We start from the raw sequence: 25,556 nt of genomic DNA, 5'->3' as shown, positions 1-25,556 counted from the left end.
GAGGGGGGAAGGTAAATCGTCCTCTCTGTTTTGTGTTTCAAGGGATTGAAGCAGGGAAATCTCCTAGTATCCCCAGGGCGGGAAAATCTGGGAGGAAGTAAAGAGCAGGAAGGGAAGTGGGTTATTTCCCTTGGTTTGAGACTCAGGGCATCTGAGTCTTGGGGGTCCCCCAGGGAAAGGTTTGGGGAGACCAGAGAGTTTATCAGGTACTCAGAGTCCTGATCGGTGGCAGCGAGATAAGATCCAAGCTGGTAATTAAGCTTGGAGGTTCATGCTAAGCACCCAGATTTTGGACGCTAAGGTCCAGATTTGAGAGAAAGGCTTATTATAGTCAGAGCCTGGTTGTTAGAGCACTCACCCAGGATCCAGTCCCCCTGCTCCGGCACCTAGAGGGAGGCAGCAGTGTGAATGTTCAGAGGAAGAAACATAGGTGGCTAGGGAACTTTTACTACAAAACGTAGGCACTGAGTTTAGGCACCTCCAGGGGTCAGCAGGAGTTTGTGCATCACAGTGGAGCCTAAAGAGGGATTTAAATGCCTAACTCTTGTTGTGCATCTAGGTCCAAGTGCTTGTTCTAGTTTTATGTTCTGCATTCTTCTAAGGGTCATACAAACAAAAACCTTCATCTCTTCTGAAACAGAAGTGAGCAGGAAGCACCGATAGGAATCTCTCTGACAGACCTATAACCCTTCTCTCTCCTGGCTTTGCCGACCTGAATCAACTGTGGAATCGCTTGCTCTAAAAGGGCACACTTCCATAATGTTCCCGTAATCAAAGAGTAGGGTTTGAATTTCAAAAGGCATGAAGTGCAATAAGGAACGGGGTAGTGCTGTTAGAAACCAATTGTGTAAGAACAAATTCACACAAGGCTAAAACATTTTAACTGCATTTCTTACCTTGCCACTTCTCATTGTATCCAAACTAACCAGGGGAAAGTAATTAAGGAATTACTTGGAGCTTGATATTGCACATCTGGGGAGAGAGAGTAGCAGGATGCTGAACTGCACAAGTCCGCGCATTCCCTGCTCTTAGTACAAACAGCGGAGAACAAAGCTGTCAATATTTTTAAGTAGAAATTCAGTGAGTTAGCCAGTTTAAGTCTTCCTGTGGTCAAGCCCAAACACAAGCTTGCGGCTGCCCAGCGATGAGTCGGTTAGGAAGGAACAGAATCCTTCTCCCACACTTCACTTTACACTTCCATTAGGATTCTGAAAAGTTCCCCAGTAGCAGATATTATGTCTTGAGTAGCTACAATCTAACCGGTTTCAGTGTTTTGATTTTTCTTCTTCAATTACTTTTAAGTTGCTGGTTCAAATCCTGCCTGCGAGAGCAGCAACTGGAAGTTGGGACCATCTGGTGGCTTTTCTGTGAGCCCCATGTGAAATGATTTCAGTCCACTTCCCAGTGAACAGATGCTCAAAAGCCCCCATTTTCAGCACAGGCCACAGATGGAATGGACATGTAAACTGCACTACTCCCTAACCCCTACATGTGGACACTCGGGATCAGTCTTGAGACCCAGATGCAGCGTGTGTGGGACACTTGTGCTACTGTTGCTCTTTCTGTCCCCATTCTAGGGATAATCACACAACTATGAGCTATAAACAAAAATATAATGAGAAAATAGTCTGCAGCACTCTGAGTCTTCACTGTGGTCCAGCAAAAACTACGAATCCTGTAAAGAAACACAAGCCAGAAAAGGGAAAACATCTAACACAGAAACCAGAATCAGCAGGAACAAATACTGTTCCTTAGTCTGTGCTAGCCCTACACTGTCTTTACGATGTCATGCTCTGTAACCTCTGAGCTGGCAGACAACCAGGACTCCACTTTGAAAGTTTGCTGCAACTGTGATGCAGAAAAAATCAGACACAATGTCATCTTGGTAACCCACTTGAAGACAGGAAGTGTGTGGAGTCTCGAATGTGCCACAGGTACGAAATGCAGACACCCACCAGTTTTGCAATAAACAGGAAACCATGTAACCAGTATCAAAAACAGAGCAGACTGAAAAAATAAAAACTAGAAAAACCCAGTGGCTCAGATTTTTCTAATTGTTTCCCAAGTGCTGTACACTTCATATGGCTCTTTTTTGGGTTGTTTTTTTTCCCCCATTGTTGAAGCTTGGTTTTTCTGAGAAAGTTCATGGCCATTTCCTCTGAACACCAAAGAAAAAGTCCTAGTCACTTGCTTGGCAAACCTGGCATTCATTAATAGTTGGGGAATTTTTTCCCTCTCAATGCCATTAGCCCGTCTAATTATATTTGCAGCAACATATTGGAGGAGGGGAAGATTTTTCCATGTGAACGGTGTTTTCCAATGCACAGCATACGTACGTTATCTAAAATATAGATCAGCAACTGCTTTAAAATTCCTGACCTACAAACCAGACCCTAGAGCACTGAGATAGCAGAGAGTCTCCTTAGTGCTCCTTGTGCTTCACAACTCCCTGTTCTAGCAGAATGGCCTGTCTCTTACATAGGAGTTACTTCAATCCTAGAGCACAAAAAACACATACTTTAAAACCTTCAGCGGGGAGATGAATCAGCTCCCACACACAGGTTAACAGTTGTGAAGGGAGGGATAGGGAATCTCATGTTCGTCTCTTCCGTATCAACACTGCAAAAGGAGTTTCTCTCCTCCACTCACTGGGGGTTTCATTTGGTTTCTAGGAGCATGAGGGGCAGAGGTCATAGGTTCTTAGGGTGACCAGACAGCAAGTCTGAAAAATCGGGATGGGGTAGAAGATAATAGGCACCTGTATAAGACAAATCTCCAAATATCAGGCCTGTCCTATAAAATCAGGACATCTGGTCACTCTAATTGGGCTGGAAAAATCATGGAGCAGGTCCTCTAGGAATCCATTTTGAAGCACTTGGAGGAAAGTGATCAAGAACAGTCAACATGGATTCACCAAGGGCAAGTCATGCCTGACCAACCTGATTGCCTTCTATGATGAGATAACTGGCTTTATGGATATGGGGAAAGCAGTGGACATGATATATCTTGACTTTAGTAAAGCTTTTGATATGGTCTCCCACAGTATTCTTGCCAGCAAGTTAAAGAAGTATGGGCTGGATGAATGGACTATAAGGTGGATAGAAAGCTGGCCAGATTGTTGGGCTTAACGGGCAGTGATCAACGTCTCGATGTCTAGTTGGCAGCCGATATCAAGCAGAGTAACCCAGAGGTCGGTCCTGGGGCCGGTTTTGTTCAATATCTTTATTAATGATCTGGATGATGGGATGGATTGCACCCTCAGCAAGTTAGCAGATGACACTAAGCTGAGGAGAGAGGTAGATATGCTGGAGGGTAGGGATAGAGTCCAGAGTGACCTGGACAAATTAGAAGATTGGGCCAAAAGAAACCTGATGAGGTTCAACAGGGACAAGTGCAGAGTCCTGCAGTTAGGAAGGAAGAATCCCATGCACTGCTACAGACTAGGGACCGAATGGCTAAGCGGCAGTTCTGCAGAAAAGGACCTGGGGATTACGGTGGACGAAAAGCTGGATATGAATCAGCACACACAGACAGGCCCCCACCCCGTTCCTCATCTGGAGTATTTTCCCTTCTGCTGCTGGAATTTATTCAGGGTTAGGATTAATTTTGGCTGGTGGGTAAATCTGCAATTGTGGTGTCTATTGAAAAAAGGGGAACTGCTTGCTCAATAAGACCCTGTTGTACCAAGGACTTGATAAACATGCCTTTCCTGGAAAACACCACGCACCATAGGGCAAGCAAAATAAAGAGACCATAATGGGTTTGAAAGTGCTGGATCTAGACTATCTCATTCAGAATAGGAATATTTTACACTGTAATCATTGTTCCATTTCTACATGATAGCATTTCTAAACTAGAATTCTCACAGATCCCTGCCCTAGTTAAGGAATCTTGCAAAGTAGCATTATTATATTTATACAGTGTGCCAGAGGCTTCGCAGAACAAATATAAATACAGAATCTCTGCCCCAAAGAAAGAAATGGGAGCAGCAAACAAAGGATAGGAGGGGAGGCGGAACATGGGCCATAGTAATAAGAACAGATGGTTACTCAGTTATGCACATATATGCGTTCCGTTTATGTTATTATTCGGGTTTCTTTAACTCCCTTCTTGTAGGCAACACTGAAGATGGGAGGGTTAGGAGTGCCTTGAATATAGAGAGAAAGGAACTGGGTCTCCTTCATAAGAGGACAAGTATCAGAGGGGTAGCCGTGTTAGTCTGAATCTGTAAAAGCAGCAGAGAATCCTGTGGCACCTTATAGACTAACAGATGTTTTGGATCATGAGCTTTTGTGGGTGAATACCCACTGACGAAGTGGGTATTCACCCACAAAAGCTTATGATCCAAAACATCTGTTAGTCTATGAGGTGCCACAGGATTCTCTGCTGCTTTCATAAGGGGAAAATGGGAAAGAGCATTGAGACAGGAGCAGATGAAAGGACTGAAGGGAGTGTCATCTGGCATCCCTGGCAGAGCGGAGGGAGACATGGTCAGTAAGTCTCTGCTGTAAAGCTGGGGCCCAATGTTCAGTTTTTGTAATGAATGAAGAATAAACTGTTGGGTAAGTGACACGTCTTTATGTGCCAAGAGCCACAGGTAGGAAATCGCACTGGCCTTACAGACAAGTCTCCATATTGTCCTTCTGAGAGACTCAGCAGGAAGATTTCAACAACTACAATTAATAGTGTTTACACTACAGTACCACACAAAGCCTGTCTGGAACTGTACAGACATGCCCTGCCCTGAAGATCTTACAACCTAAAGATGAAGAAAATCACCAGTGGAGGATGGCAGGGATACAGCCCACAAGCAGAGGCTCAGGTGATGAGTAGCACATAGAGTTTGTTATTCCCATGCTTGTTTGTATAAGTAGAGCTATCTCCAACTGTTGCAAAAGCTCTTCAGTGCAGCCACTGTGTCTTCCTTTCAAGGTCCAAGGTCCTACACATGCCTATCACCGCATGTAGTTTGGGGGAATTCTGCGCCACTGTTCATGTGCAGAGAGGTAAATCACTGCGGAGGAGAAGGGAGGGCTGGGGATGGTCTGGCCAGTGGCTCCTGCCTTGCGCTGGGCTCAGCTGCTGGTCCCCGCTGGGCTGGGGGCAAGGGAGGATGGGATTTCCTCTTCCCCTGCAAGGAGCGGCCTGGGCCAGGTCAGACCCACCCCCAGAAACCTCCCCCAGTTGGGCACCCCATCTTCCTTCCTGCCCCCATCGCTCTTCAGCCACAGTGGGGAGGGTCACTATACAATCCACCCAAACCCCGTGCAGCTGGAGCCTCACCCCCTGCACCCAGAACCCCCCCCCACTAAACCCCCCCACCTTAACCCCCACCCGCTGAGCCTCACTGCCTGCATCTGGAGCTCCGCTGAACCTGGACACCTCACTGATACCCCTCCTCAATCAGACCACCCCCCGCTAAGCTTCCCACACTCAAACCCCCATCCCAGTGAGCCCCACCTCCCTGTACCATCCCAATGAGCCCCTCACACCCAGACCCCCACCCCTCCAAGTCCCATTTCCCCAGCGCCCCACTCCAACAGCCAGACCCCTCTGCTGAGCCCCAACTACCTTTACCTAGACCCCCTTGCACCTGCAACCTACGAACGAGCCCCTGGGCATCCAGATCCCCCACTGAGCCACTCGTGCCAAGACTGTACCATCCAGAACCCTTTCATCCCACATCTGGATCCCCTCCCACTAAGCCCCTCCACACTTGAATCCTGCCTGCCCACATCTGGTGCACCTAGCACAGAGGGACAGGGCCCCAGGGTGTTTCTGGGGCAGGCCCAGCCCTTGCACTGTGTCAGGGTCGGGTGCAGCCTCATTCCTGAGTCCTTCTCTCTGGAGATGGGGGGTGCTGCAGGTTGATCTCCCACCTCTGTGCAGCAGCCAGTGGCCTGTGCTCCCCATTGGATTGCTGGAGCCTCCATATTTATTTATTAACAAAGAAACTTTGCAGAATTTTAACATCTTGTGTGCAGAATTTTTAATTTTTTGGCACAGAATTCCCTCAGGAGTAAAATAGTGTATCTCACCCAGTGCATCAAATGTCCCAACAACAACCATGCAGGTGAAATCAGACAATCATTATGCTCTTGACTGAACTCACATAGAAAAGAGATAAAAGACAAAAACACCCTGTCACCCATGGGTGAACACTTTTCACAAAGCAATCACTCCATCTGACTCAGTCCTCATCCTCACCGGAAACCTGCACACGATCCTCCCAAGCTCTACCTGGGAACTCAAATTCATAACTCTGTTGGACACTCGAAACCACAGACGTCACAGAGACAAAGGTTTTATGGCCCATACGACAGAGTAATTCTTAGTTCCTGACTTAGCCCTGGGCTACAGACCCATATTACTACTGTTTTAATTATTTCCCCAACTCCATTCAAATCCTAGGGGAAAAAACAGTTTTGCCACCACTGAGCCAACATCCTCCATCGACCCAGCCTCCCGCCCTCCCTTTGTACATCCCCACTCCCACAGGGACCATCCTCCCTCCCCCAACCTCCTACCCTCCCTCTGTACATCCCCACCCTCGCAGCCACGTCCTCCCTCCCCCTGCCTCCCACCCTCCCTCTACACATCCCCACGTCCCAGGGACCGTCCTCCCTCCCCCAGCCTCCTACCCTCCCTCTACACATCCCCACCACCACAGCCAATGTCCTCCCTCGTCCCAGCCTCCCAGCCTCCCTCTGTACATCCCCACCCCCACAGGGACCATCCTCCCTCCTCCCCCAGCTTTTCACCCTCTTTCTGCACATCCCCACTCCCACCACCACTATCCTCTCCCAGCACATCCCCATCCCCGCACCCAACATCCTCCCTCCCCCAGCCTCCGACCCTCCCTCTGCACATCCCCACTCTTTTGCCATCTCTTCTGGCAGCCACAGCCTCAGTCCCTGTATTCCCAGTAGCTGCTCTTGGCTCAGTAGGGAAGTACTCCTGCTCCCAGAGTGGTTGGAGGGGGGCACACACTGTCCCCATGTACACTGAAGTACCCGCTGCTGCCACTTTCCTGGGCTCTGGTCTCCTGGGAGCAGTTCCAGCCCCTAGTCCTAGCGATTTAGCCCCTTAGTATTTTTCAGTCCTTTCATCCAATCTCCTCCATTTTCTCAGCCTCCCTCCAGGACAGTCTCCCAGCCCTCACTCAAAAACAGCCCAGAGTCTGGAACCGTTGTCCTCCACGGGCACCTAGGGCTGTGAAAGCCTGTTCCCTCCTCCTGGACCTGGAGCTGCTCTCCTTTCCTTCCTGGAGAAAAGTGAGTCTTTCTTAAAGAGCCACTCCTCCTAGGACAATGGATAGTGGGCTCCACCCCACATAGTGCTCGTCTGAGGGGAGGAGAGGCTCTGTGGAGTCCATGAGACCCCAAAGTCCTGGCAGCTTAGGTCTGACTTCTGTAGTTTCTAATTCAATTTTTCAGTGACAGCACAATTGGCTTGAAGGCCCGTCTGTCTGGGACAGGTTACGCTTGGGAGTTTAATTAGGTCTTTTCTCGCCAGATGAGTGGGAGACTTGCCCACAAAGCCTCTAGCTGCCTGGGTGATACCCCCCACACACGCTTCTCTCTGCACGTTTGTGTGTGAGAATTCTTTTGTGAAACCTAATGCAGATTGGAAACTGACAATTTGTTTACTTAATCAGATGCAGAGTGATTCTATGGCTGTGGAAAGATTTCTATTCCAAGCAGTCAGACAGTAATTAACTGGCCTGACCCACAGACCCTCAATTACAGCAGGTCTACACAAGCATCTGTTTACCAGGCCAGTTAACTAGCAATTATGGAATCTTGCACTGAGCGTTCAAACCAGCAAGCTCTTTCAAAATATTCTGTTTCCTTGCAAAAGTAAGATGAGTCCATTCTCCCGCTTACCTGAGTCTGTTTATTAAACAGCCACTGCCAAACCTAGCAAAACTTTCCTAATAGTTTGGCCAAACCCCATTAAAATACCTGTAGTTGTTTAGTATTAACCCAGTTCACCCATATCATCTTGGGCTGGGATGCTGAAGATCTTAGCAGCTACGTAGAGATAGGCCAGGCCAGGGGCTGGCAACCTTTCAGAAGCGGTGTGCTGAGTCTTCATTTATTCACTTTAATTTAAGGTTTCGCATGCCGGAAATACATTTTAATGCTTTTAGAAGGTCTCCTTCTATAAGTCTATATATTATATAACTAAACTGTTGTTGTAAAATAAACAAGGTTTTCAAAATGTTAAGAAGTTTTATTTAAAAGTAAATTAAAATATTGATCTCACGCCACCAGCCTGCTCAGCCTGCTGCTGGTCTGGGGTTCTGTTCACCTAGGCTGGCAGCGGGCTGAGTGGGGCCTGCAGCCGGGATCCCGCTGGCAAGGGTCCAGCAGCCACAACCCCAGAGCGGCAGCAGGCTGTGCGGGGTCGGTAGCTGGGACCCCAGACCAACAGTCCCAGCCCTGATCACATACAGTGAGTACCTACCTTCTCCCTGGCTCTGGCCCATTCTCTTCCTCTGCACTGAGCTGAGGGTGGGAGTGCACTGAGCACAGGGCTGGGGGTGAAGGGTCTGGCCAGTTGCTAGAATGAGGGAGGGGGCTCAGGGTTGGGGCAGGAGGTTTGGGTGTGGGTCACTTACCTGGACAGCTCCCATTTGGTGAGAGGGGTGCAGGTGGGAAAGTGTGGGGGGGGTGCAGGAGCTCCCATTTGGTGCTCAGGGTGGGGGTGGGGATGCGAAGGGTACAAGAGTCAGGATGTGGGGGGGTGCATGGGATGTAGGGGGGCTGGGTATGTGTGGGGGTGCCAGAGTCAGGGCGGGGGTCGTAGGGTCGTGCAGGGGAAGGAGTCAAGCAGAGGGTTGGATGTGTATGAGGGGGGTACAGGGCTCAGGGCAGGGGCCAGGGATGTGTGCAGGGCACAGGCGTGGGGGGTGTGCGGTGCTGCAGGGCTCAGGGCAGAGGGCTGGGGTGTATGCCTTCAATGGCGAGTGGATGTGGCTTGTGCACTGGGCAATGAAAGACCCATGCACTGCAAGTGCTTTAACACCACATTTCTCCACACTAAGTTGGAATGTAATGTGTTGACATTTTTGTGCTGAAATTGTCACAAAAATTGCTGATAACGTTAAAACATGCAATGATTGAGGGTTAGCCATCCAAATGCATTATTTTTGCTAAAAAAGTAAGTGTCAAAATTAAGCCAATTTAGCTGTCTGCTGCAAAGATTCCATTAAGCTTAAAAATTTCTCTGCCATGGCAGGCAGACAGCCAGAAAGATCAACAGATTTATTAGCTAGACAGGCAGACACATGAACATCTTGATGTCAAAAAATCTGTCTGCAAAGTAACAGATGTGGGGACCCAAAGTCCATCACAATGCAGAAGACTAATTACAAAAATGCTTGAAGGCCACTCAAAACACTCAAAGGAAACAAATTACATGTGTATGCCAGCCTGGTCTGGGCAGTCAGGAAATGATGGTAAATGGCCCCCTTCTTTCCATGGCACAGCCCACCCAGAAAAGTTAATCTGTTACATTTAGTGCAGCCCCCCAATCATGTTATGCCAGAAGAAAAGTCCATAAAACAGGTAAATGTCACAGAGGGAGCTGTACTTGGATAAAGAATACAGAGCAGCTGTAGATTTAAGCACATCTTCTCAGGCCACAGTGGGGCATTAAACTGAACTTGGCTCACCTGGTGCCAAACAGAAGCACCGTGAACTCACTCTTCTGCAAAAGAGCCTCTTTTTGAGGTGTACTATACACACCTCTACCCCAATATAACACGAATTCGGATATAATGCGGTAAAGCAGTGCTTGGGGAGCGGGGCTGCACGCTCCAGCCGATGAAAGTAAGTTCGATATAACACGGTCTCACCTATAACACGGTCAGATTTTTTGGCCCCCGAGGACAGCGTTATATCGAGGTAGAGGTGTATGTATGAGTATGGTTCAAGATGGCTGTGAGGTTACAAAAAAAGGGGAAGAGGGTTTGACAAATTCTGACAGAAGACTGAAGAAAAAGATGGATGGGGAGGAATGGACTGATTGCTAAATAACCCTAGTACATTAATGTGTGAGTAATGCCTTTATTTCTACATTCCACACCGCCGCCCCCACACAAATGCAGTCAGTTGCCACAAAACTAACTGTACAATGAATTAATGCCTAAGAAAAAAGAAAAGCAGCCTTTATTCATGGTATCTCATATCAATGGACACTATAAATAAGGCACATGGTTTCAAAATTTAAAAGCTGCAGGAAAAAAAACCCATCCATCCATTAACGCTTCCATAACTTCTTATTTGAGTTGGCTAGAAGTCTCTGTTGGAACCACCTGTGGAAGCATGGCAGGTGTGGAAATGTTCGCTGCAAAGGGCACAGTTAAGATAGTTTGGATATTAGCAAATCAAAGAGCTATTGCTACAGCGTCCAACCCTTCCCCACCCCCAGTGCTGGAGAGGCCAGTGGGGGTGGGAATTCTTGTCACATAATCAACGTGAGTGTTATAGTTTAGGCCCAAGATTTAACTTTCCTACTATTGTTATAACTTTGTGGGGAAAGTCCTCCACATTCTAAGGGCCACATTTTTGGAAGATGGGACAATGAATTCATCTGCTAAAATATACAGACAATTATGATACAGACAAAAAATTAATTATCATGCTTTTAAGAGAGAATTAAACACATTAACCCTCTAAAAATAAAACTGTTTTCAGGTACCTTTCAATAACTTTTAAGTGCTTTGGTCTCATCTTTACATTATTTTATTCTTTCATGTTTTCTTTTACTAGCTTTATAAAGCTAATAAATACACCCTCTTTTGCAGGATTGAGGATATAATTACAGCCTGTACTTGCTACACATTGTAATTTTTTCAGGTTATTTTATGATTTTGGCTAATAGAGGGGGCCAGTTCTTGGTTTTACAGGATTTCCTAGGTTGCTTTATGGTAGTGGTTTTCAACTTATTTACCACTATGGGCCGCATATGCAGCTCTGTGTGTTACGTGGGCCGCACTCACACAATATATATACTACCTGTATGGCTCTGAGGATGTCACATGGGCCGCAGCTGTGTGCTGATTGGGCCATGAGTGTCCCTCGGGTTGAGAATACACTGGCAGCACAGTGTGTGGGATTTATCAGCAAAGATGCTGTCTAGTAAATGTGATGGAACACTAACATCTTGACAATTTGTGGCCAAGATTCCTCAGCACCATTTGCAACAGCATGAGTTGTTTGTCATCTTACCCCCTTTTTCTTTTTCTTTTTTTTTAAAGGTCCCAGAGCCTGAAGATCTAGTAGAAAAGGACAACAAAACACTAGGAAAGTGTGAAAAAAAAACCTCACACCACTTTTTTGAGACAAAAAGCCACAGGAATCAAACAATGTTCCAAAAGAGCAGGATTCTGAATACTGTGACAGCAAATACAGAGGTAGTTTTGAATCTAGTCTGAAATTAGTAGATAAGAACATAAGAACAGCCATACTGGGGCAGACTAAAGCTCCATCAAGCCCAGTATCCTGTCCTCTCACAGTGGCCAATGGCAGGTGCCCCAAAGGGAATAAACAGACAGGTTATTAAGTGATCCATGCCCTGCCACAAATCCCAGCTTCTGGCAAACACAGGCTAGGGACATCATGCCTGCACATCCTGGCTAATAGCTACTGATGGACCTATCCTCCATGAATCCGTCTGGTTCCCTTTTGAACACCATTATAGTATTGGTCTTCACAGCACCCTCTGGGAAAGAGTTCCAGAGGCTGACAGTGCGTTGCGTGAAAAAATACTTTCTTGTGTTTGTTTTAAACCTGATACCTATTAACTTCATTTGGTGGCCCCTTGTTCTTGTATTATGAGAAGGAGTAAATAACACTTCCTTATTTACTTTCTCTATACCAGACATGATATTATAGACTTCTATCATATCCCCCCCAGTTGCCTCTTTTCCAAGCTGAAAAGTCCCAGTCTTATTAATTTCTCCTCATACGGAAGCCGTTCTATGCCCCTAATCATTTTTGCTGCCCTTTTCTAAACCTTTTCCAATTCCAATATAACTTTTTTGAGACGGGGCGACCACATCTGCAAGCAGTATTCAAGGTGTGGGCATACCATGGACTTATATAGCAGCAATATGACATTTTCTGTCTTATTATCTATCCCTTTCTTGATGATTCCCAACATTCTGTTTGCCTTTTTGACTGCCGCTGCACATTGAGTGGATGATTTCAGAGAACTAGCCACAATGACTCCAAGATCTCTTTCTTGAGTGGTAACAGATAATTTAGACCCCAGCATCGTATATGTATAGTTAGAATTATCTTTTCCAAAGTGCATTAATTTGCATTTATCAGCATTAAATTTCATTTGCCATTTTGTTGCCCAATCACCCAGTTTTGTGAGATCCTTTTGCAGCTCTTCACAGTCTGTCTGGGTTTTAACTATCCTTTGTAGTTTAGAATCATCTGCAAATTTTGCTACCTCACTGTTTACCTCTTTTTTTCAGATCATTTATGAATATGTTGACTAGGACTGGTCCCAGAACAGACCCCTGAGGGACACCACTATTTACCTCTCTCCATTCTGAAAACTGACCATTTATTCCTACCCTTTGTTTCCTATCTTTTAACCAGTTACCAATCCATGAGAGAACCTTCCCTCTTATCCCATGACTGCTTATTTTGCTTAAGAGCCCTTGGTGAGGGACCTTGTCAAAGGCTTTCTGAAAATCTAAATACATTATATCCACTGGATCTCCTTTGTCCGCATTCTTGTTGAGCCTCTCAAAGAATTCTAGTAGATTGGTGAGGCATGATTTCCCTTTACAAAAACCACGTTGACTATTTCCCAACAAATTATGTTCATCTATGTGTCTGACAATTCTGTTCTTTACGATAGTTTCAACCAATTTGCCTGGTACTGAAGTGAGGCATACTGGCCTGTAGTTGCCAGGGTCACCTCTGAAGCCCTTTTTAAAAATTGGCGTCATATTAGCTATTCTCTAGTCATTTGGTACAGAATAAAATAAATGATATATAAAATAAAATCTCAGCACAACTCCCTCAACTATTTGATGTTGTGAAACAAATACAAGTTTAGGATCTGATCCTGCAAACACTGACTAAAGGGTGTAGTTGCAACAGTGAGTTGTTCCATTGATTTGAATGGGATTGCTCACAGTAGTAACCACAACTTGTAGCCATTATTTTCAGGATCAGGACGTTAGGATTTAATATTAGTTTTATTATTTATCTTGTAAAGAAATCTGTCTTTTGCCTTTTTAACTACATGAAAGTAACAGTCAAGTATGTCTTGCTAGGTGGATTGTTGAGAGGTTTACCTTGCCATTACTTTTCTGCAGCGACTGAGTGCAGCATTTCTTTCTCTACTAAATGTGCTCTTGTCAATTTGGCACACCGTGCTGCTGGATTTTTCACCTGCAAGCTTTAACCCTTTTCCCTGCAGTGCTCAACTGGGGCTTGTGTCCTGCTGTATCACCAGCTCTTCAAAATGACAAATGTAATATGAGGCAGCATCAGTCATGCTTTGCCCTGGGTACCTGCAACACTGAGCAGCCCCTGAGTGCATGCACTGCCCAGAGTAGGATAGCTTTGCTCCTGTTTTCTTCTTTGTTGTCATAAATATCCCTGCAGATGTCATTGATAACGCCAATCCCATTCTGGGAAGAGGTTTGGTAATTAATTTGTGCTCCCGCTGCTGGCTTGTGGTTCTGTAGCTGCAGAAAAGTTACACTGAATTACAATAACAAAGAGTGGCTAGTGCCCTTACTATTGTTCGTAGTACTGCCAACCCTAACGGCCAGGTCTGCCCTGCTTCTGTAAATCAGCCAGGTTCAAAACTCATTGAACAGCTACAAAAATGTCATGCAATTGGCTTACACTGAGTTAGCTTTATAAATAAATAATCCATATTTATGTTTGACCTGTCTCCCCATTTGTTTATTTACTAACCTTTTGAGAGATGCTTTTATCCCCAATTTATGTGTAATCACTTAGGGCTGAAAACTCGACCTGAAATACACACACCCAAATGGAAACCTTCCCACACCAGCGTGGAGTAGAACTCCATGCCCCGTCTCCTAACCCCTCCCAGTCTTTTCCCTCTCCTTACCCCTCCCTTAACGCTACCTTGCTTCCCTCTGAATCCTCACAGACCCTCTCATCTGCACTTCCCCTCATTCACCTGCCCCATCCCGTCCCCCACCTCTGCTGTCCATTCTCCCATCCCTATTCCCCTCCCTACTTCTCCATGGCCTCCTTATAGTCTTCTGCCACTCGTTTTTCTCTTCTCTTCAGTCTCAGCTTCTGCTCCTTCCATTTTCCCTCCTTGTCCCCCAAACTTTCCTGTCCCAACACTTCCTTGCTCCCTATTTTCCCTCCTTATCCTAAAAGTAGCCCCTTCCCACCACATTTCCTTCCCCTCCATTTCACTGCCTGCTCCTTGTGACACTTCCTGGGTGTACCCAGGGTTGTGAGGCACCTCGCTACCACCTGCCGTTAGCATGAGGACATCTCTTCTGTGCCTGTGGTGGGTCAGCTCCCCAGCTCCATCAGCCATAGGCAACACAAGCGCTGCCCTCTCAGCCTACACAGGCCCCGCTGTCTCTCTCCAGGTTAGTGACAGGCACGCTCCAACCCCTGAGCCCGTCTCCATGGAGTGTCCAGCCCCTGGTCCACTGGACCCTCGCAGTAGTCACAGATTGGCTGCTTTGAAAGAAGCAGTACACTCCTGCATATCAGTTCCACCTCAGATCATCACTCAGGTTAACATACAGCACTTTGATGGGTTTCTAGTGAAAGTATGTAAACATTTATTTATCAAAGCACAGAAATTCAGGTAATAGCAAGTAAAAGTATTGGATACCATTGGTCACATGTAAAATATAATCGTAACCCACATTCTAGACCTAAACTTACGTAACTAGACATTTTAATGTCTTACAGAGTAATGCTCACCCAAAGCAGGCTTGGCTGTGATCTTGTGTTCATGAGACAAGTCATGTGTCTATTTGCACCCCAAGATATATCAGAAGAATCCACTGTCCTTATTCATAAGGAGCACACTACCCTGCTGGTTGTTTTCTTCCTGTGTACTCTTTTCTTGTAGATTTTACAATCTCTTAATCAGCATTTGGCTCAGTATGCAAATAAATATACATTGTACATTGTGCAGCACGCAGTACACAATGACCTGATATTTTGCAGTGACTGCAATGACCAGTCGGCTTCTGACTCTCGGCAGAGACTCCACATGCCACCTTTTAGGGAATCATGATGCACATCTGACCCAAGGAATCCCTGTACAATCCTATGTACCCCTTGTGCCCTCTGCCAGCTACCATCAAGATGATCCTGGCCACAACTCCCACATCCTGTGCCTGTAGTCTCCCTCTCGACCTCTTACATTCATTTAATTATTGTCCTATCCAGAGCCAAGTCATTAAAAACTCAGCAAATAAATATCAAGTTTCCTTTACTGAACTCTGGCAATGAGGCACAGCAAAGAAGAATTCACATTATAATATTAAAAACTTGGATTTTGGGCTAAATCAACAAAAAGTCTGCATAAGGTTTTTGCTGGATATTGTCCATGACAACCATATTATTAAAACAAAATCAGATTGCAGTGCATCACAAGAGAAGTTTAAAGACAATGTGTTAATATCAGACCACGTCAGCATCTTTACATTACATTAATTCCGCTATTGGCTCAAAGTCAGACTTGTTTCCTTCAGACCAATTAAGCAGCAAAGAGGTAACTCCATGAGAAGAAAAACATTCATGTCTAATGCTCAGTGCTCTGATCCTTGAGCTGACAGCAGCTAAACTGCTGTGGAGAAGACAAAATCAGCCTCAGGTAGTAATGAGGAAGGGAAGTGGTGTTAGTCTTAGATCAGGAGTGGGCAAACTACGCCCCGAGGGTCACATCTGGTCCTTCAGACATTTTAATCTGGCCCTCGAGTTCCCACCGGCATAAAGGGTCAGGGGCTTGCCCCACTCTGTGCGTGTCGTGACTCCATGCAGCTCCCGGAAGCAGCAGCATGTCCCCGCTCCAGCTCCAACATGTAGGGGCAGCCAGGGGGCTTCATACACTGCTCCTGCCCCAAGCACTACCTCCACAGCTCCCATTGGCCGGGAACCACAGCCAATGGGAGCTGCAGGGGCGGTGCCTGTGGATGGGGAAGCGCACAGAGTTGCTTGCCTGTGTCTCTGCATAGGAGTCAAGGGGGACATGCTGCTTCTGAGAGCTGCTTGAGGTAAGCACCATCCGGAGCCTGCACCCTGACTCCCTCCTGCACCCCAACCCCCTGGTCCAGCCTTGATCCCCCTCCTGCCCTCCAAACCCCTTGGTCCCACCCCGGAGCACCCTCCTGCACCCTGAACTCCTCATTTCTGGCCCCACCCCAGAGCCTGCACCCTCAGCCGGAGCCCTCACCCCCTCCCACACCCCAACCCCCAATTTTGTGAGCATTCATGGCTCGTCACACAATTTCCATACCCAGATGTGGCCCTCAGGCCAAAAAGTTTGCCCATCCCTGTCTTAGATCCTTCTGTAGTAATAAGCAGTTAGTCAAAGAGCAATGCCAGTTCTAGAAGGAGTAGTCACTAGTTAAAGGGTACATGGTTTGGGGACAAAGCACACGCTGAACATCAAAATGGCATCTCAAACTCTGCTTCAATTTACCATTGTGTTCTAGCAACATAACCCAGTAAACAGGGCACTGACTAGATGTCAAGAGAGCTGGGTTCTTCTCCCAGCCCTGCCACTGGCTTGCTGTGTAGTGTTGGGAAAATCACTTACTAAGTCCTGATTTTCAGAGGGCTGAATGCTCACAAGTCCAGCCTTCCTCAGAAAGATGTCTGTGGGTGATCAGCATCTCTGAACGTCTTTGCTAGCTTCGCCCAGTTCTAGTGACCTGTAACTACAGTAAGCACAGCGTTTTCAGACAAAAACGTGATTCCAAAGTTAATAGTGTCCCTTTAAAATACTGGGAACTAGGACTTGGATATCTTGGAGAATTTCCTCTCTAGTGCACTGATTCACATGGGATTTGAGTTTAATGATGACCATTATTTTGTTACAATCACACATGATATAGCACCGTAAATTAATATTATGATGTCTATTGCGTCAAATGTCAATGACTGTTTGGTGACAGAAGGTTTGATTCAATGTTCCCTGAACTCCAGAGATCAGGGCCCTATCTGTGAACTCAAGTGGTAACTTTATTTTGGTTCAAAATGTAGAAGACATTCACATCACAAAACAACTACCATCACAATTAGCACCAGTCATGCCTTGGCAGTCTCAGCAGAGAAGCCACAGACTCAAGAGCCATGATTCCCGAATTCCCTTCCCATTCCTGGAGGCGATCCCAGGAAATTAAGAGGGAGGCACATTGGGGGGCCACATAGGGGAAGTCTGCAATGCCCAACAGATTTTGTTCTGTCAACATCTGACAACGCCAGTCTTCACAACTGTCGACGTAGCACCTTCCTTCAGCAGCAAATTCACCAAAAATGTTAAAAGAAATATTATTTCAATCCTTACTTGTTATAAAAGTTTTTTGCTGCCACAGACATCAGGAGTATTATTGGCTGTTCCTAACAGGCACATCTAATACAAAGGTATCTTAGTGAACATGAAGATATCCCAAAGAAATTCTCTACCTGGGGCCACAGCAATACACCAATACAGAAAACTCCACAAGACCGAGAAAAAAATGTTCAGATAAGAAAGATGATACACAAATAAATGAGCTCAGACAGATGTAGGATTCCTAACGAACAAGAATTCATATATAAGCATTATTGTAACAAATGAAGGACACCACATAGAAATATTTCCCATCAAGCCAGTTCTCCTTACTTCTGCCAAGAACCTGACTCATCCACTGATAAAGATTTATTACATGACCAAGTATCCAAAAAACTGCCAGAACCTAATTTACTTGAAAACATCTTTTTTTGCAGCTAACATCCTGTGATTACTTCCACTTCTCTTTAAAATGCTAGGTGTATTGCCTTTAATAAATATGCAAGGAGAGAAAGAACATTTTGTTTGGCTGGGTAGTGGCTGTGGTATAACATTTATAGAAAGTTGTTATCACATAATCTCTCATTCACACTCAAATACAGAAGTCATGGAACCAGCTAAAAGAATGACTGGACGGCAAAATGCAGTAATGAAACTGACACTTCACCAGGGCTCAATAGAAATGTGCTGCACAAACATTTGATGGATGGATGCCAGAGTAGGAGAAAGATAACGACACATGTTTAATTAAACTCTGTCCTTCCCAGAAGTGAGAGTTACCACCCCCTAATCGTTCTGCACACCCTGGGTCTGTAACAGTCTCTCAAGCGAAAGGTTTCTCTATTATCCAGAAGGAGAAACAAATCCTTAGAAGGGTGTTTGTTAACAAGCAAGGTGTCCTGTTTAATTTTCAACCTGGATTTTCAGCACAACACCGAGATAATCCTATTTAATTAGTGAAATGACCCCTTAAAGATTCTCAGAATCAGGGCCGGCTCCAGACACCAGCCTACCAAGCACGTGTTTGGGGCAGCACCGTGGGATGGGGCAGCACTTGGAGTTTGTTTTTTTTTGGTTCGGCCGGGCAGCGCTGGGGGGGAGGTGGGGCTTGGGAGGCCTGGCACCATGTGGGGGGGGCAGGGACTTGGGCGGCGCGGGGCTCGGGAACAGGGGCGGGCTTCAGCAGGCATGGTTGCCTTGGGAGGGGCGGGACTGTGGAGCAGCGCGACATGGGGGGCGGGGACTTGGGTGGCCCGACGCTCAGGGGCGGGGACTGGGGCGAAGTTACACTTGGGGGCAGGGTGACGCGATGCTTGGGGGCGGGAACTTGTGTGATGTGACACTTGGGGGCAGGGCGGCGTGACGCTCAGGGGGCAGGGACTGGGGCGACATGCCGCTTGGGGGCAGGGCAATGCAACGCTTGGGGGCGGGAACTTGGGCAACGTGACACTTGGGGGCAGGGTGGCATGACACTCAGGGGGCGGGGGACTTGGGCAGCGCGATGCTCGGGCGGCGGGACTGCACTCTGTTTTCGCTTGGGGCGACAAAAATGTTAGAGCTGGCCCTGCTCAGAACTCATGCTCAACAACTAGATTACCTGACAATCTAGGATATCTGTGGCCACACCTACTCCTTTACTGTCCTTTCTTACACCAAACCTCCCTTTACACCTTACCTGCTAGTATTCCTTCTTGTCTGTATGTAATTCTCAAAAATCAAGATCTTCCAGGACAGTGTGTTTTTTAGAATACATTTCATCTGGTGTCTGGAGACAAAAGCCCATCTTATCCCAGGACGGGTGCAGCATGGACACTTCCCTCGCCGTCTCGCCAATGTGCTACGTGCCTGGTCTCGAGGAAGGGGTGAAAGTCATTCAGCTTCCATGTTCCTGTGATGGGGTTTACTAGAGCCTTTGAGACCCTCTGCTGGAGTCCTCTCGGTCCTACCACACTCCACCCCAGAAAGGAGCAATGAAGGTGAGTCCTCCAAGCCTGCCTAGAAAGGCTGCAGGGAAGCAGCCAATCAGAGCCCACCTGGCTCTGTTAAAAGGAGCTGCAGGGCCTGAGCAGATCAGTTGCTGGCTGGGACCAGAAGGGTGAGGAAGGAGTGAGAGGCTGTGAGACTCTCCAGCCGAGGAGGCCTGAGAAACACCCTGCACAGGCAGGAAACAGAAAGAGAATCCTGAAGTAAGGGTGAAAGGGAAGGGGCTATGTGGGAACTTGTCCAGGGAATAGCAGCAGTAGTAGCATTTGGCTACTATTTGTAGGGTCCCTGAGGAGCACTGGGAGCAGAGAGAGAGTGTGCAGGTTTGCACCCATCCGATGGAAGGTGCTCACGAGAGGTGAGAGCGCACCGTCACAGTTCCATTTAGGCCGTGCCACCTCGCAAGTCACTTAGTGCCAAAGGTCATGATGATTTTTGTAGTGCAGACATTTGTCCATCAGGAATAGCAGAGGTATCATAGTAGAGATATCAACAACTCGTTTCACAGAAACCACCAAAATGAGGCCTTTCAGTCACTACCAACCTAGGACACTTGAAACCCATAAAAATAAACAAATAAAATATAAGGGCTCTGAATACAGGATGCTTCTTGCACGGCTGTCTCTGGAACCAGTGTTTCCTGGATTTCTGTAGTGCCTGGGAGCCCCCGTCATGGACCAGACCCCCACTGAGCTCAGTGCTGTACAAATGACAGTCCCCCTCCCAAACAGCTCACAATCCATCAGCTGTAAAGCTGAATAATTTAAAATCTAACAATTGAAATGACAAACTGTCCCCCTTTCTCATCTCACATGTGCACATGCTGATACTGGCCTAAACAGACTACGACCAAGTGACATTAGGAACAGTGCATCATCATTTCTCCAGCACCATATTCTTGTTGCTCTAGAATGCTACGGTTGAAGCTCTGGGCAGAGAGTGAGTTATTCCCTGTAGCAGATATGTGCCTCTAGAATACACTGCCTTTTGATATATGCTTACGCACAAGCTTGGTGCCATTTACAAAGAGCTGCAAGAAACATCTTTTTGTCCAGGCCTTCCAAATGGTTAAAGTTCCTGGGATCCCAGCTGCTTAGTTAGATAAAAACTGGGGAGCAAGGACTTTGGGCCCTTTTTTTTGGATCATTAATGGCTCAGCTCTCCCCTTATAAACCCACTGTGATGGGTTTGCTAAATGTCCAGTAATAAATGTTTAAAACTATATTTTATAAGATCTAATCTCTTAATTCAGAAGATGCAGCCCCCAGGCTAATCCTAAATCTAAATCAGGAGTGGCCAACCCCACAACTCCTGATCAGCTGTTTCTTAGTGTGCAGGAGGCTCTGGGGCGGGGGAGAGAAGGAGGAGTGAGGTCATTGCAGGCTCAAGGGAGGGGGTGGGAGTGGGGGCAGGGCCTGTGGCAGAGCCAGGGGTTAAGCAGTGAGCACCCCCTGGCACATTGGAAAGTTGGCGCCTGTAGCTCCAGCCCTGGTCTGTGCCTATACAAGGAGCCGCATATTAACTTCTGAAGAGCCGCATGTGGCTCCGGAGCTGCAGGTTGGCCACCCCTGCTCTAAATCATCATCCTCATGACCACATACCCCATTGCTCTTTGTTCCTTTGTCCATCCAAACTGTACTGGTTCTACAGAAACTCCCACCTCCCTCACTCCTTCACTTCACTTCCAGCTCCACCAGTCCAAAAACTAGCTTATAAATAACTCAAGCAACACCATCAAGATGTGCACATCGCAAACTTAAAAAGCCACATAGCCTTACTTGTGTAATCTTTGCACTCCTTCCTACTGTCCCTCTCATTTCTTCTGCTTCCGACCCACTCATTGACTCTTCTATAAAATTAGGCCCCAATCATTCAAGTTATTCCATGCAGTTATTTGGGGTCAGGAAGGAATTTTCCTCCAGGGCAGATTGGCAGAGACCCTGGAGGTTTTTCGCCTTCCTCTGCAGCGTGGGGCACAGGTCACTTGCTGGAGGATTCTCTTCAGCTTGAGGTCTTCAAACCACAATTTGAAGACTTCAATAACTCAGACATAGGTTAGGGGTTTGTTGCAGGAGTGGGTGGGTGAGATTCTGTGGCCTGCATTGTGCAGGAGGTCAGACTAGATGATCAGAATGGTCCCTTCTGACCTTAAAGTCTATGAGTCTATGAGAACCTTGTGCCCACACAGAGTCCCTTAGACTTCAATGGGGTTACACAGACATAAGACTCTGCCTCTATAGAAAAGCTTGCAGGATCAGGGCTTTAGATTGTCAGCTCTTCAGGACAGAGATCATAAAACACTCACTAGGCTTGGGTTCTGTAAAATGAAAAAAAAATCATCAAAATCAATATCCTCACTGTCATTTTGGTACTTCTGCAGGATTCCCCAGACAGGTCCATCTTTCAGCTGACAGATGGCCTGTTTAGAAAGCATGTAAAGAGCTCTGCTGAACACCTAATACAGATATTTCCATCCTTAGAAGCAGCACAGCTTTCCTTTACCTGGCTTGCTCACCTGGCACCATGATACCTTTGTGCATACTCAACAGTGAACGGAACTGGAAATAACTCAGTCCAAGCAAACGCACTTGGGAAAAGAGTCTTTAAATCAGAGAAAGCAGAATGGGAAAAGCTCTGTTAGGTCAGCCCTTGGTCTATCACTAAACACTTAGAGGATTAGTCAGGTGCAGTGTTCATATCTACCTGAAAGAACCCTCTAGTCCAATTTATTCAGTGGAAAATTGTATAGGAGGGTAAAGAGAGAAAGCCATCAATCCACAGTCTCACTCCTTGGATCAGCTCAGCTAGTGGTCACCAATGCCTTGACTCTCATGCCTGAGTCCAGGAGGAGTGCTGGATACTTCCCTGGGCTGAGAAGACTGGGTCTGATTTGCAGACTTGCATGACATCACAACTTCCTTTATGCAGCAAACGACAGGGCTTTGTCTCCTGAGAAAACACTCTGAGAATTTGGCTGATGCTTTTCTTACTAAGGAAAAGTTTCAGTTAAATTAGTTTCTCTTTCTCCCAGCTCCCTGACACTTTGGCAGTTAATTTCCTATATACAGAAAAGAACAAACCAGCAGGAAGTTTTGTTTAGTCCCAGTAGCACCCTTTTGCACATAGTGAAATGTGTTCAGGACCCAGATGACACTCTGACCTCGTAACACACAGCACGCTGTGCTTCAAAGGTCACTTCTTGGCATCAGTCACAGGCTGCTGCTCCTGTTTCAGGACAGATCTGAATCATATGGAAATGCAGGGTCTCTGCACCCCTCCTCCTGCTGCGTAGGCACAGAAGCTTCCCTCGTCTTATTCCCTAATCTCTCCTACCATTTGGGTGCAGAGCCCTCCCTCTGGGTTCTTCCTGCTTGGAGTAGAGTTCCCCTTCCTTCCCCTTTGGTCCCTCTCTTTGTGCATGCCCAGAGCCCCCAGACTCTATTCCTGTTGTGCAGGGGCAGAGATCAACCCCTTCTGTTATGCTGTACAGAGGTCTAGACAGCAAAGTCATCTCGCTGCCAAGGCAGTTCTGACACTCGGCCATCTGCTGCCTGTGACAAGCACTTCAGAAGCTGCCAGGATTCTTACCAGCACCTATTCCAGCTCAGTTCCATACAGAGTAGAGCCCAGCCCAGAGCTCACCGCTGCTTCACAGAGAGGCAGACAGAACTGAGAGTTAGTTCAGACGATGTGGAACAGGACATCCAAGACAAGGTTTGCAAACTCCAAGTAATCCAAGGTCTGAGAAAAGCTGTAACCTTGGGAGTTTAATACAAGCCTGGAGTGGCCAGTATTAATTTTTAGAGTCCTTGTGGGCCCCCACCTTCTGCACTCAAAGTGCCAGAGTGGAGAATCAGCCTTTATAAAGGGGTACAAGGCTGCCTTTCTGAATACCTCCATTTTCTTCAAGGGCCACTGTTAGACTGTACCAGTCTGTGCCTATTCCAGATAAGCTACTGACCCTACTGCTAGAGAAGAGACACAGGATGAAGGCAATGATTGCATAAATGGAAGAGACCAGCTTGATTCATAGTTTCCAAGGCCAGAAAGGACCACTATGATCATCTAGTCTGACCTTTTGCATAGCACATGCCAGAGACCATCCTCCAGAATAATTCCTAAGAGCAGATCTTTCAGAAAAACATTGAATCTTGATTTAAAATGATCAGTGACAGAGAACCCACCCAAACTTTGGTAAGTTGCTTCAATGGCTCTCTTCTCTCTTTTAAATATATACACCTTATTTCCAGTCTCAATTTGTCTAGCTTTAACTTTTAGCCATCAGATCAAGTGATACCTTTCTCTGCTAAACTGAGAGCCCATTATCAAATATTTGTTCCCTATGTAGGTACTGACAGACTGTGATCAAGTCACCCCTTAACGTCTCTTTGTTAAGCTAAATAGATTGAGCTCTTTGAGTCTAGCACTATAAGACATGTTTTCCAACATTAAACATTCTCATGATTCTTGTTTGAACCCTCTCCAATTCATCAACCTCCTTCTTGAATTGTGGGCACCAGAACTGGACACAAGATTCCAGCAGCACTCACACCAGTGCCAAATACAGAGGTAAAATAACCTCTCTACTGATATTCAAGATTCCCCAGTTCATGCATCCAAGGATCGCATTAGCCCTTTTGGCCACAGAGTCGCACGTTCAGATGATTATCCACCACCAACCCCAACTCTTTTTCAGTCACTGCTTCCCAGGATAGAGTCCCCTGGGCTGTAAACATGACCTACATTCTTTGTTCCTACATTTACACATGTACATTTAGCTGCATTAAAAAACGTTGTTGGCTTGTGCCCAGTTTGCCAAGTGATCCAGATCAGACTGCATCAGTGACCTGTCCTCCTTGTTATTTACCCACTCCCTCAAGCTTTGTGTCAGCAGCAAACTTTATCAGTGATGATTTTATGTTTTCTTCCAGGTCATTAATAAAATAGAAGTTAAAACAGTGTAGGGCCATGAACTGATCCCTTCAGGGCCCCACGCCATCGCTCAGTGATCACTATGATAATCCACTGGCAGCACTTCAGGCAAAGAGCTTCAGGCAAGCGGTGGCATAGCAAGTAGATCAATGGTATTTTATTAGTAAGTAGGATCAAGTGCAAGGACTGCAGGAAGAAGAAAAAGAGCAGGGATACAATGGCTTTTGTCGCTACATGCATATTATAACATTCAAATGTGCTGACTGACTGAAAGCACTGCTACAGGAAAGAGAATACAGGAGCACTCCCAAATTCCATAGTATTTTCACAGATGGCAGATTGGCCAGAACTACAGAAAGTGTGTCTCTGGGAAGCATGACAACACCTGTAGGCTTTTTGTGGGGGCCAGTAAGTGTCATGCAAATTATTCAAGCCTGAGTTTTATAAGTAGGAATCATGGGGCCAATTCCGACAAAGTACTTCTGAAGAGAGGACGGAGATTGACATCCATGAAGGCCACATTTTTTCCCTGTAATCTTGGTCCAGAAGTGTACAAAAGAAAGACAACACTGTCATATGTGACTCTTTCTTCACAAACTTTCCAGCAGATGTATGATGCTGTACCATTTATCACTTAGCCAATAGTGACCAGCAATTTTAAGCACTGCTGTTCTCTGCTCTTCTCCCCTGGAGGATTTGAGACATTCTTTGGAGAGTTTTTACAATCTGACTAGAATTAAGCAAGCCTTTTCTTATTATGTAAAATCAACTTGTTCACTGAGCAATCTGACATCACCTGCATGTATGGCTAGATCAACAGATCATCTAAATCCTAACAAACACAAACTCAAACCACTGACAGCAAAGAAACTAAAGGGGCTAGATCAGGGGTCTCAAACTCAAATGACCACGAGGGCCACGTGAGGACTAGTACATGGCCCGAGGGCCGCATAACTGACACCTCCCTCCCCGGCTGCCCTCGGCCCCACCCCCATTCCACTCCTATGAAGCCCCACCTCTTCCTACCCCTTCCCTGCTCCCATTCCAATCCCTTCCCCAAAATCCCCAACCCAACTCCGCCTCCTCCCTGCCCCCGG

At 46.5% G+C, this 25,556-nt stretch overlaps 1 protein-coding gene across 7 annotated transcripts in view; it reads right to left on the bottom strand.

The window, feature by feature from the left end:
• Positions 1-25,556, bottom strand: part of HIVEP3 (HIVEP zinc finger 3) — a 443,901-nt gene that overhangs the window by 330,977 nt on the left and 87,368 nt on the right. Inside the window, exon 1 of one of the 7 annotated variants that reach the window (XM_032764066.2) lies at positions 19,220-19,346. The exons of the other annotated variants lie outside the window; for them this stretch is intronic. The gene's annotated coding sequence lies outside the window, so the exon portion shown is untranslated. Of the gene's footprint in view, positions 1-19,219; positions 19,347-25,556 lie in introns of those variants that run through there. 7 annotated transcript variants of the gene reach the window in all.

Source organism: Chelonoidis abingdonii, chromosome 25, assembly GCF_003597395.2.
Source record: "Chelonoidis abingdonii isolate Lonesome George chromosome 25, CheloAbing_2.0, whole genome shotgun sequence".
Lineage (NCBI taxonomy): Eukaryota > Metazoa > Chordata > Testudines > Testudinidae > Chelonoidis > Chelonoidis abingdonii.
The sequence above is the reverse complement of the archived record's forward strand: the minus strand, read 5'-3'. Positions and strand labels throughout refer to the sequence as shown.